The sequence below is a fragment of the Eumetopias jubatus genome, unplaced genomic scaffold (genome assembly GCF_037043125.1).
Source record: "Eumetopias jubatus isolate StellerSeaLion01/CBP00866 unplaced genomic scaffold, mEumJub1_p1.0 scaffold_15, whole genome shotgun sequence".
NCBI classification, from domain to species: domain Eukaryota; kingdom Metazoa; phylum Chordata; class Mammalia; order Carnivora; family Otariidae; genus Eumetopias; species Eumetopias jubatus.
The window spans coordinates 44,195,786-44,209,484 of NW_028274821.1; the positions used below are offsets into that span (position 1 = coordinate 44,195,786).

General features: G+C 39.0%; 1 protein-coding gene and 1 pseudogene across 1 annotated transcript in view; one reads left to right on the plus strand and one right to left on the minus strand.

Annotated features, from left to right (window-relative positions):
• The window catches only part of ADAMTSL1 (ADAMTS like 1), a 936,829-nt gene that overhangs the window by 312,659 nt on the left and 610,471 nt on the right, over positions 1-13,699 (plus strand). The gene's annotated exons all lie outside the window — the stretch shown is intronic.
• Positions 726-1,449, minus strand: LOC114212377 (akirin-1 pseudogene; annotated as a pseudogene).

Here is a 13,699-nt window from a genome sequence, read left to right on the forward strand (position 1 = left end):
GTGCAAAAGCTTTTTATCTTGATGAAGTCCCAATAGTTCATTTTTGCCCTTGGTTCCTTGCCTTTGGCGATGTTTCTAGGAAGAAGTTGCTGTGGCTGAGGTCAAAGAGGTTGCTGCCTGTGTTCTCCTTTAGGATCTGGATGGACTCCTGTCTCACATTTAGATCTTTCAACCATTTGGAGTCTATTTTTGTGTGTGGTTGTAAGGAAATGGTCCAGTTTCATTCTTCTGCATGTGGCTGTCCAATTTTCCCAACACCATCTGTTGAACGGATTGTCTTTCTTCCTTTGGATATTCTCTCCTGCTCTGTTGAAGATTAGTTAACCATAGAGTTGAGGGTCCATTGCTGGGCTCTCTATTCCGTTCCATTGATGTATGTGTCTATTTTTGTGACAGTACCATACTGTCTTGATGATTACAGCTTTGTAATAGAGCTTGAAGTCTGGAATTGTGATGCCACCAGCTTTGCTTTTCTTTTTCAACATTGCTCTGGCTATTTGGGGTCTTTTCTGGTTCCATACAAATTTTAGGATTATTCCATTTCTTTTCTTACAGAACTGTGCTTGGGGAAACTCCATTTGTTGAGTGCCACTGAGGGCATATTTTGCTAAACTGCTGCTCCAGGTATTTTTGTTTGGAAAATCTATCACAGGAGGGCACAGCTGTTTATTGGATGAGCAGAAAAGAAAAATATGCTTTTGGCAACCAGAAAGTTTTAAGGTCTTTCAAGTTGTATAAAATGGACCTGCAGAAACATTTAAGTGTTCTCAGGATGCAAAGTTGGAGCTGAAACGTGATATCAAACCAGTTGCAAAAAGTGTACAGCAGCCATCTCTTGAGGTCAAACCTGGTACCAAATATGCAAGAAAGCTTCAGGACACATAGCTTGTTGGCCTTGTCCCATATCGTCGCATAATCTGATCATGTGTGAATTTCACAAAAGATTCATATTCTGCTAGTTTGGTACTGAGGATTTGCTCATACTCTTCCTGAATTTTATCTGCATAGTCTTTTAAGAGACGCTCACATATTATTCCATCTTCTCGGAGGGTAAATGTGGGCTGGTCCTTCTTCATCCAGGAGGAACCTGGAGAAGTAGGTGCTGTGAGTGCTGAGGAATGAGGCTGACTTTCCGAAGTACAAGCTTCATTCTGATTAAGAACAACTTCTAAATGTCTCCACCTTTGATGACGACTATATTCTTGTTTTATGTTCTGAAAAATTTGTTCCAGTGTTGGGAGGCGCTGCTTGCTGCCAGGTGGGGTGGGCTGCTGCAGAGTGGGCGGTGAGTTCTGCGACTGGAGAAGTGGTGGAGGCTTGGAGTCCCAGGGACCTGAGGCCCAGAGTGGGGCAGGGCAGAGGGGCACAGCACCGCCGCTTCTGGGAACCAGGGCTCAGCAGCGCTGCCTCGAAATCCACGGGCTGCTTCAACGTTACCCTGCACACCATGCCGCTGAGGGGCCAGGGACCAGGAGCAGACATGGAGGTAACTGCGGCCCAACCTCTGGCTCTTCAGCGGAGCTCTCAAGTCTAGCCCTCACTTATTCCTCTTAATTGTGCTTTCTGAAGTATTTGGTTTCTGGGAAATTCTCTTTTATCTAGGCCAGTCAGCCAAACAATGAAAAAAATTTTTTTTCACTTGTATTTGTCTAGTATTTTCAGGTTTGCTGTAGTAGGACGATTTCTCTGAGCATCATGTCCACCAAATTATTGGGAAGGGAAACCTCTACTCTCATAAATAGAATTGCTAAACACCACTTGATTTTTTGTGCACATGGACTCATGATTACCAATATATATATATCTGTTATTGTATTGAATCAAATACAGTGAGGCACCCAACACTTAGTAGGTGCACAGTAAATGACAATTGAATAAATGATAGTCTCAAGGTTGATTTATTTACATAAAGCTACTTTCCCTATATTACATTGTCCCATATTTCTATGATTTTTGGTGCTCATATTATTTTTGGTCTCCCTCTCAATCATCAAGCTTCCTTTCTTGTGCCTACGTAAAGGAACACCTCACTTCCTGATTCTAACATTTACCAACTTTTCCCCTAGAATGTGTTTAAAATCGCCTTCTATTCTACTTGTAAAAGTAACATATTTTGAAAAGAAGAAAATAGGTAGCACTTGAAATCCCATCTCCCAGATATAATCACTCTTCAAACTCTAACAGTTCCCTCTCGCCTTTTTGTCTGTGTGTGTCCCATCTACCTGAGATTGCCCTCATGTGCCAGTAAAAGGGAAGAGAGATCACTTTACCCAGCAGGCTGAAGAGATTCCTCAGAGCTCCTGTCAGCTGACAAAGGGCATGGAGCAGATGGAGGTTCTCCCTTTCTGAAACTATGGTTCTTCCCAGAAAGCAATGCTGATGAAAGAATGACTCAGTTAAACAACTGCATTGTTTATTATTGTCATAGAATTTATCAATCAGTGACAAAAAATAAATAAAATTAAGTCAGGAGCAGACTCATGCTGTCAGACTTTAAAGTATGTTTTATATTTAATTCAAGTTCTTGAGCTTCATTACATCTTTCTTTGTAGTGTACATAAACTTCTCAGATCTTCCCATACAGTAGGCTATATAGGACATAAGGGGCCATCCCTCTAATTATTTCATTGGCTTATAGATTTTCTCATTTTAATACTATGACCATAGATGGGTATAAAGTGGATGTATCATCACATTTCTACTGTTGGATCCTGGATACAGTTGGACCCTAGATACAGTTGAGAGTTTACTATACTGACAATCTTATATCCTACTTTTTCATTTAATAACATGGAACATAAGACTATTACCATATAATTATTTTAATAAACGTACAGCATTCTGTCATATTGCTGTTCTGTGATTTATTTTCCAGTATTTTTCTGTTGAATTTTTCCCAATATTTTACTGTTGCAGATACCTCATTATGAACATCTTTATGCATAAAGCTTTTTCTACATTCCCGATCTTTTTAAAGTACATAAATCTGTTCCTATAAACTACTCATTTGCTGCTTCTAAACTGCCCTGGGATAAGAAATTTGATAAATAAGCTTGTTAGAAGTAAACCTAAGTTAAAAGTCAATAGGCTCTGAAGAAAGATTAAATGCATGGACTTTGTGACTTTTTTTTTTTTTTTTTTTTGCTTTCCCCTTAGCTTTTTTAATTTAAATTAAATTTAGTTTCAGGGGTAGGATTTGGTGATTCATCAGTTGCATATAACACCCAGTGCTCATTACATCAAGTGCCCTCCTTAATGCCCATCACCCAATTACTCCATCCCCCGACCCACTTCCCCTCCAGCAACACTCAGTTTGTTTTCTGTAGTTAAGAGTCTCCTATGGTTTGCCTCCCTCTCTGTTTTTATCTTACTTTATTTTCCTTCCCTTCCTCTGTGTTCATGTTTTGTTTCTTAAATTCCACATATAATGAAATCATATGGTATTTGTTTTTCTCTGACTGACTTAATTTTGCTTAGCATAATACCCTCTAGTTCCATCCGTGTCATTGCAATGGCAAGATTTCATTCTTTTTGATTGCTGAGTAATATTCCATTGTGTGATTTGTGTGTGTGTGTGTGTGTATACACCCCACATTTTCTTTCTCCATTCATCTGTTGATGGACATCTGGGCTCTTTCCATATTTTGGCTATGGTGGACATTGCTTCTATAAACATTGGGGTGCATGGGTGCCTTTGAATCACTATTTTTGTATCCTTTGGATAAATCCATAGTAGTGCAATTGCTGGGTCACAGGGTAGTTCTGTTTTTAACTTTTTAAGGAACCTCTGTTTTTTACTTTTGTTTTTAACTTTTTAAGGAACCTCCATATTGTTTTCCAGAGTGGCTGCACCAATCTGCATTCCTACCAACAGTTTAAGAGTGTTCCCTTTCAGGGGAGTAAGTCGGAGGGGGAGACGAACCATGAGAGACGATGGACTCTGAAAAACAAACGGAGGGTTCTAGAGGGGAGGGGGTGGGGGGGATGGGTTAGCCTGGTGATGGGTATTAAAGAGGGCACATTCTGTATGGAGCACTGGGTGTTATGCACAAACAATGAATCATGGAACACTACATCAAAAACTAATGATGTAATGTATGGTGATTAACATAACAATAAAAAATTGAAAAAAAGAGTGTTCCCCTTTCTCTGCATCCTCGCTGACATCTGTTGTTTTCTGAGTTGTTCATTTTAGCCATTCTGACCAGTGTGAAGTAGTATCTCATTGTAATTTTGATTTGTATTTCCCTGATGATGAGTGGTGTTGAGCATTTTTTCATGTGTCTGTTGGCCATTTGTATGTCTTCTGTTCATGTCTTCTGCCCATTTCTTGGCTGATTTTTTGTTTTCTGGGTGTTGAGTTTGATAAGTTCTTTATAGATTTTATATATTCATCCTGCCCATCAGGACTTCGTGAAATTTTGATGTCAGAAAAGCCTATTGTGTCCCATCTCCTCCATCCCTACTCCTCAGCCCTCAACCCTACTTCCACACTGGTCCACTGTTGAGTGTGGTTTAATAAATGCCTTCCCCCAAAATGAGGCACCAAATTGCTATAGACCTGTGTGAAAAGCAAAAGACATTTCATAGCTCAAATTGTTAATATGGTTTGGAAGAGACATAGGCATAAAGTAAAACCTCATTCGTAAAGATCCCATTGAGGCATTATTGATATATCATTATGCTAGGCAAAAACTTACTTTGTCCTAATAGGCATCTCCAAAATGGAAATAAATAATGTAAGCCTTTTTAAAGCTTAGTGTTTACAAAAAGTATATATTTATCCATTAGATGTATCTTTGATAAAAACCTTCTACTAGGCAATTCCTTGTTAGCACAGTGTGAATTATTCTTTGTATTTGAAAGCAATAAAATCACATTTTTCTAAAATATTAAAAAATGCTAAACTATGACCTCTTCAGATGATCCTCAGTTATTCTAATTACTGAGTTTCTATAGTATTTACTCAGTAAAAATGTTGCTTTGCTCAGAAACATTTTTAATAATGCTAAGGATAATTAATGCAGGAAAGAAAAAAAATGAATTTGGCTCCTGGCCAGTTAAAATTAAATATGATCATTTATGAAATAATTACTATTTTGCACAGTTTAGCTAAAATCCCTAGATACTTAGCTTGCTTTATTCTTGCCTAAGGTATATATTAAAATATCTATTTGTGAACTGAAGGCATATAAACTTATGTTTATGTCTGATTGATCTTCTTTTTCTCTCTATAATTATTTGCTACACCAGATAGGTGGGTATTGATTTCATAGTAAAATTTATGTTTTGAGAATAAAGGTTTGTGTTTGGTAGGCACACAGCTAATGTTTCTTTAGTTGTACCTGCCTTTTATAAAGAGAGTGGTAGGGAGGTCAAAGTAGCAGCAGAGAGTTAGAGAGCATCTTTTCTTTTTTTGTAGTTGACATGCAAAATTATATTAATTTCAGGGGTACAACATAGTGATTTGACACATATACATTGGGAAGTGATCACCACTATAAATCTAACTACCATCTGTCTCCATACAACGTTGTTACAATATTATTGTCTCTATTCCCTGTGCTTCACGTTGCATTCCCATGACTCATTTATTTTATAACTAGAAGTTTGTACCTTTGAATCCCCTTCCCCTATTCGCCCATTCTCCCACCCCACTACCCTGTGGCAACAACCAATTTGTTGTCTGTGTTTATGAATCTCTTTCTGTTTTGTTTGTTCATATTTTTTAGATTCCACAAATAAATGAAATTATATGGTATTTATCTTTCTCTATGTGGGTTATTTCACTTAGCACCCTCTAGTCCAGAGATTGTAATTTTTGAGGTAACTTTATGTTTAATAGTGTTTCTGATCATGAAAATATATTCATACCTTTCACCCGGGTAGCCCATCTCTATCAAATCCACTTCCCCTCCTGCCCTTCTTCTCCTGGACTTGCTGTTCTTCTGGTCACCCAGGTTGGAAATGACAGCTCTTTTCTGCCACGCACCCCCCCCCCCCGATTCAGTCTGGCTTCAGTTCTTATAGCTGCTTCAGTTCATCATCCTCATGCTTTCTACCAGCTAAGGGTCTTCTCCATCTTTCCTAGATGGTTGCAATCATATCCTGGTTAGTCTTTGGTTTTAAGAGCCTCCCAACTCTTTCTGAACATTTTTATTTCTATTATTTCTTCTAAGGATTCTAACCATGTCTTTCCCCTACTCGTTAATCTTCACCTGCCTTAGCATAGCCTCTGAGGCTCTCCTCATTCAGCCTTCAGCTGCCTTTCCAGACCTATCTCCTCCTGCTTGGTTTATCCATAGGGCCAACTTATCTACCAGGTATGATAGCACAGTACCTAGGGCCCAAAATGCTCTTTGGGGTTCATGACAATATTATAATTTTAATGAATTATAAAATTAGAAGAAAAAATGAATATAATGGTAATAATAATCATGAATTCAGACTGAATATATGTAGCTTTATACCAACACAGCTGTAAAATATAATTTTTAATATGGTTTCTAATGGAGGAATGGGTCCAGAAATGCAAAAGTGCCTAAGGCCATGAAAGCAATAATGCATCCCTGTTTGCATACATTAAATTCTGGCCCCATTAGATTTCTCATTGTTCCTCACACACCATTCATGCTTTCTTGTTTTCATCACTGTTATTCTCTGTACCTAGAAGTCATAGACTTAACCCATCCAGTTTTTTCTAAGAAAACTGTGCGCATACTTAAAAGCACAAATAGCTATTTTCCCCTCATCTTCCCTACCCTCCGTCTATTTTATATCTATCCTAAATCACATATTTTACATTGTCATCCATTTTTTAACTCAGCAATGATTTACTGAACACCTGCTATGTATCAGGCTTTATACAGGAGGAGTCTAAGAGGAATAAAACACCCAATTCTCAGTGGGTTCTTATCTCAATGGTATGCCTAAAATGCTCTTTAGGTTCTCTGCTGCCTATTAAGAACTTAGCTTGAAAGTGTCTTTTGAAACCTTCCCTAACACCCCAGGCAACAATGATCACTCTATCTCCTCCATTCCCATAGGGTGTTTAGATGGCATGTATTATATCATATAATATATTATAATTGTTTCAGAATGAGGCAGTAAAAGGTATGGTTGGTAATTCCTTGAGGATACTGTGTCTTCCTTCATTTTTGAATCACAGAGCCTGGCCTATAGAAGGGTTTCAAGGCATGTTTATTAAGTCACTGAAAGAATAATGAAGTCAGTTTTTTGGAACTCAGAACATATTTTTCCATTTTACCATAGAAACACTGTACAAGGAGTTAACTCTTCTAGTCCAGCTTGCAAATGACTAACCAATAGCACAAATGAAATAAAATTCAATAGACCTGTTCCACCTAAAAGCCATGGGTTGGGTAATAATGTTTCTATGCAGAAGTTATTCAAAATACGAGTGAAGCATACAACAAATCCTTCTTTCTTGGAGAGAGGATATTGGCTTTGACTTTGGCTGGCTGGTGGAAGTGGGAGAAAAGTCTTCCAGACCTTAAGATCTGATGATGGTACCTGTATGGCTTGGATTCCAAACTCTAAAAAGGTTGGCTATAGGCATATGGATGTAAAAGGACCAGAAAAATAGAACCTTGGAGGAAATAGTGCAACTAGAGACTCATTTATTTACCAAAAAAAAAAAAAAAATCCTATCCCCAACCCTCACTACCACTCCTGACCAAGGCAAAGGCCAAGTCCTCTTAGCCTGTCTGAATCTGTGTTCTCATGTAAAGGCAAATTCTACTCTTTCTATTCTCATATCTCTCTCAGGAAATAGATGTAGAGTTGGGATTGAATAGTTCCATTGTTTATTTCTCTGTTTCCCTTAAGATTCAATCATTGGCTTTAAACAGCAAGTGTTTGCCTCCTTACTGGGCTACTTCCTTGGTCTCAGCCTAACAAACTACGCTTAGTATTCTTAGCACGTTTGTGTGCAAATCTTAACAATCCTTCTGTGCTTACAGATCCTGTCTATTTTTTATATTCATCCTTGATTATCAATCCCTCCTTCTATCTTTCTAAAGGACCTTTTGGAATTTAAATTCACCACTGCCTCTCATGCCAGTATGTCCTGGTTGGCATCATCATCAGAAAGCTGCCATTCATGACATCCATACTAGTTGCCACTGCTTTGCAAAGTGTTTCAAATGTATCATCTCATTTAATTTCACATCAACGCACAAAAAATTGTCAGCTTCCAGGACAAATCTCAGTTTCCCCCCAAGCCTTCTCTAATCCCTTATCTGCTTTATGTATGTATGTATGTATCTATTTATTTTTCTTGATATATAATTGACATATAACATTATTTTAGTTCCAGGTGTATAACATGATTCATTATTTGTATATATTGTGAAATGATCACCACAATAAGTCTGGTTATCCATCACCACACAGTTACAATTTTTTTTCTTTTTTTTTTACAATTTTTTTTCTTGTGATGAGAACTTCTAAGATTCTCTTAGCAACTTTCAAATATACAGTACAGTATTATTAATTCTAGTCACCAGGCTGTACATTATATCTCTAGGACTTATTTATTTTGTAACTGGGAATCTGTACCTTTTGACCTCCCATCTGCTTTACATTCATCTAAAGCACTTACAGTATTCCACATTGTCATCCGCCTTTGTAACGTCTTCCAGATCTTAACACTTATTATGGTCTGGATCTCAAACTCTAGAAAAGTTGGTAATGGGCACATACAAATAGAAGGACCAGAACTAACTCCAGGGCTTTGGGAAGGAGTAGCTGATGGAGACCAGAGCCTCTTGTTGGTTTACACCTGCATTTTTCTTCATGCCAGGGGCAAATACTGTCATCCTAAATGAAACTTTCTAGAGATAGTGATATCTCCATGGAGTTCAGAATGACAGTTGGAAGCTGACTGGGAGAAATGTGGAGAAAGGGTCCCCTGGGGCAAAGAACAATGTGAGGAAAGAGCTGGAAGCCAGAGAGATCATGGCATACTTGAGGAAGTGCCCTCACCTGACAGGAACATAGAATCCAAAGGGGAAAACAGAGATGAATAGTGTCCTCGCACATATAGGTGCTCAGTAAATATGAATATATGAACATATGAATGAGACTGAAGAGAGATGTATCATCAAATCCATCTTCCCTAAAATCTAGAGAGGAGTTATTGTAAGAGGGGATCAGTAGAGCCATATGCATATCAGATGTCATCTGCGGACTGGAAAGATAATACAGAATGTTTCAAACATATATGCATACTTGTTTGTCAAGCAGTATTATGATTAGTTCATAAAACACAAATTCAAATAAAAGGATTACTGAACTCATGTAGCCTTTTGTCATAAATTGTAGGGAATAGATGTTAAAATTACATGTATTCTCATGCAAGTGGCTGGGAATATAGTTTGTATTAAATTCAAATTAAAAGGCTGAAATTTACTAATCTAATTTCCTCCTATACCTAGTTTGTTGAGAGTCTTTATGATGAAGAGGTGTTGAATTTTGTCAAGTGCTTTTTCTGCATCTGTTGTGATAATTGTGTGGTTTTTATCCTTCTGTTAATGTGGTATATCACATCAATTGATTTTTGTATGTTGATGAAAGTCACTAATCTGGAATACACACTCATGTCTAATACTCTCTTCCTCTGGGGCATTTTCCTATTCTCCAACCAGACACCATTTATCAATTTTGTTTAACTCTGTGTTAGTGTACCACATCCTTTCTTGTACCTCCTCACCAGACTGGACAAAGCTTTCTCACACTGGACTTGTCAGCACCAGCTCTATCTTCCTTGATGTCTTTTTTGTAATCCCAGGCCATTTTTCTGCTTTTCTTTCAGGAGAACTACTTAGAGATAACCATTGTCCACTCTTCCTACTGTCTACTTCTCTGTACTCTCTGATACCAAATCTTCCAAACATGTTCTCTATCACTATTTCCATTTTCACTCATCTCTTTCTCTCTTAATCTCATTTTAGATAGGCTTTCACCCTCACCATTCCACTAAAACTATCCTTGTCAAGGTCGCTTACCAGTGGTTTCCATATTGTTAAGCCCTATGGCCAGTTGCCCATTCTGTGACCTGGTAGTAGCATTTGACCTATTGACCAATAATCTCTCCTAGATGCTTTTTGCACTTAGCTTCCAGAATAACCGTTCTCTTGGCTTTCCTTCTACTTCTCTGGCTGTTCTAACTTTTTTTTTTTTTTTTCTTGTTCCTTCTCACATCCAGAGCTCAAAACTTGGATTGTTTCTTTATTTACTTGCATGCCTTTGGGATCTCAGCCAGTCTTGTGGCTTGAAATATGATTAATGCAGTGAGACTCACAAAATTTCCTTCTGCTCTGAATCTCTCCCCTAAATTCCCAACTGGGGTATCCACCTGCTTACCTGATAGCTCTACTTGGATATCTGTGAGGGCTCTCCTGACCCTCTCCCCATGCCAGTTTGTGGCCACTCTATCCTTCCAGTTACTCAAGCCAAAAACCTTCAAGTCATATTTGATTCATCTTGGCCAGGCCTACAGCAAATTCTTTTGGTTCTACCTTCAACATGTATCCTAAATCTTGCCCTCTTTACCCATACTATGACCACTCTGGTCTAAGCCAATAGCACCTCTGGCCAGGAGGCAATAGTCTCCTAATGGTTTTCCATGCCACCATCCTCACCTTTGCCCCTAGAGCTTGTTCTCAAGACAGTAGTCAGAGTGTAATAGAGTGATATTGTCAAGACACAAGTCAGATCATGTCACCCCTTGGCTCTCCGTTTCATTCAAAGTAAAAGCCAGAGTTGGAACAGTGGCTATAGGGCCCTATGGAAGCCAGTCTCCTGTTTCCTCCCTTTTTTCTCTTCTCTTCTTCCCCAGCTCGCTCTGCTCTAGCCACACTGGTTTCTTGAATATTCCCCAAATATGCCTGCCTGGTCCTTTGAACTTGCTGTTCTTTCTGCTTGGACTACTTTTCCCCAGATATCCACATAGATTGCCCCCTTGCCCAATTCAAATGCTCTTTGGTAAGTTGCCTTTTTGACTTTTTGGCCCTCTCTGACGGCTCTATTTAAATCACAACTTCCTATTCTGGGTTGCAACTCTCCATCTCCTTTGCTTGTTTTATATGTCCCCATTTATCACTTCTATATCATTTATTCAGTTATCTTGTTTATTCCATAAAGGTATTATGTTTGTCCTTTTTTTTTTCCCCACTGCTATATATGTAGGGTCCAGGAAAGTGTCTAGTGCATAGCTGAAGCTCACTAAATATTTGTTGGTTGAATGAGTGAATTGGACAGAACACATATTTATAGTCAGACCTCTGGGGTTTGACTCACTCACCTTCCTTCTGAATCATCCTGTCAAATACAATGTTTGAGTCACCAGACCTCTTTTTCTTTCTGAATTTATATGACAGAAGTGCCACTATTATCCCAATATTTTTTGTCATCTTTATTTAGAGAAACAGCATCTTGCTCAAGTGTACAGTAGGACCTGTTAGAACAGCCACTCTGGTTACAGAGAAAACCGGCTTTCATGTTTCCATATATTAATATATTTTATAAACAGAATATGTGCATCTCTTCTGGAAGGTTCTGGTAGCATACAGATGGGACTTGAGGAGGATCATGACAACTAAATTTTTATGGTATTTTATAGTTCCCCAAAGACAAAGGTAGGGCAGGCATTATGATTGCCATCTCTGTGTCCCATCCAGGGAAACTCTGTGAGGTTTCTGTTTGTCGAACACAGAGCTGGTCAGTGCTAAAATTAAAACAATGACTTCGGCCCATAGAAACCATGTATTTTTAACAGAATAAAATAACAAGAACCTCCTTAGATGGCAGCATACACACACAAAAGGTTTACTTACCTAGAGAGCACCTTATTCTTTTTGTCATGAATTCACTGTTCTGTATTTTAGCATAAAATAAAATTTCTTCTGTAGCATCAAGGTAATATTCAGGGTAGAGAAATTGGAAAGTACAGAAATATGAAAAATTAAAGTAACCTCTACCTCCATCAGTAAAAGGTAATAGCCATAAACATTTTGGTGAAATTTGTCTTATTCCTACGTATTTATCATATGATTTACTTAAATAAAATTAGGATCATGCCAGGAGTCTACATTTTCCCAGAGAATTGGGGCTTTTCCAGAGAGTTGAAAGATACCTTATTTACTGATTCATTCATTCAATAAATTGGGTACCCGCTATATGCCAGGGAGTTTTCTAGACACTGGGTTTGTTTCATGAATAAATAGACTTATTCTCTTCCCTCTGAAATCTAACAAAATTGTGAGGTGAGACAGACAGCAAACAAAGAGAGAAAGCATGGCGAAATGTGAGCTGCTATGAAGAAAATGAATAAGGAATGATGACAGAGGAAAAACAGCCCTTGAAAATATTATGAGAAAGGATGATGAGAGAGAGAAGCCATCAATCCCTAAAAGTTGGGAAGTAGCCAGTTATGGGACATGCTAGGGAAATAGCATTCCCAAAAGAGGGAACTGCACAAGAGATTGAGAAAAGTCTGGATGGCCCTGGATGGCCAGTGAGAGGAAGAGTGGTGTGTCATGGGGCATCTGGGGGGCTCAGTTGGTTAAGCGTCTGCCTTCGACTCAGGTCATGATCTCACGGTCCTGGGATTGAGCACTGCATCGGGCTCCCTGCTCAGTGGGAAGCCTGCTTCTCTCCCTGCTCCTGCTCTCTCTTCCTATCTCCATCTCTCTCTCTCTCTCTCTCCAATAAATAAAGAAAATCATTAAAAAAAGAGAGTGGTGTGCCATGCTGTAGGGATTTGACTTTATTCTAAAAACTGTGAGAAGTCCTTGAAATCTGTTAAGAATGGAAATGACATGCCCCAGTGAATGCTTTTAAAACTGTACTTGATTGTGATGGGCAGAAGTGAGAAGACCCGTTCACGGCACTAATGGTTTGGAATAGGCTGGTGGCAAGGCCGATGGAGAGAGGTGGACAGACCTGACAACTATCTCACAGGTGGAGGGGACAAGACTTGCTGAAGGCATGCATGGGGAGGGCGAGAGTGAGAGAAAGGAAGGAAACAAGGATGACTCCTACATTTCTGGCATGCGCAACTGGGTGTCTGGTGGGCTGGCGATGCCATTTACTGAACTGGGGAAGTCTGGGAGAAAAACGTGTTGGCAGGAGAAGGAGCATGAGAAGGGGGTGTAAGATGAATCAGGAGTTTGGTTTGAAACCTGTTAAATTTGAGATATTTGGAAGACATCCAGGCAGAGAGGTTGGAGAGGTAGTTCGGTGGTAGCAGTTGAAAATAGAAGTAGAAAGGGAGGAAACTGACATTTCTTGAGCATCTGTAAGACTTAGATACTGCGTGTATGTGGTTTAATACTCCCCAGGCATAAGTAAGCCCGTTTAATAGGGAAACCAAAAATCAGAGTGACCCTAAATGTTACTAGTGGGACTACAAGGCCAAGACTTGAATCCTCCTTTGCCGGGCTCCAAAATCCAGTTTCCACCCACCAAGACTGACAGTTGTTCCCATTTGATTAACATTTAACTGAGCTAGACGTGGCTAGATGGACAATCAATTAACCATGCTTTAGGAGTATTTAAGAATATAGCAGTACACTTCCTCATTTTATACAGCAAATTAGGGGCACCTGAGTGGCTCAGTTGGTTAAGCATCTGCCTTTGGTTCAGGTCATGCTCTCAGGGTCCTGGGATCGAGTTC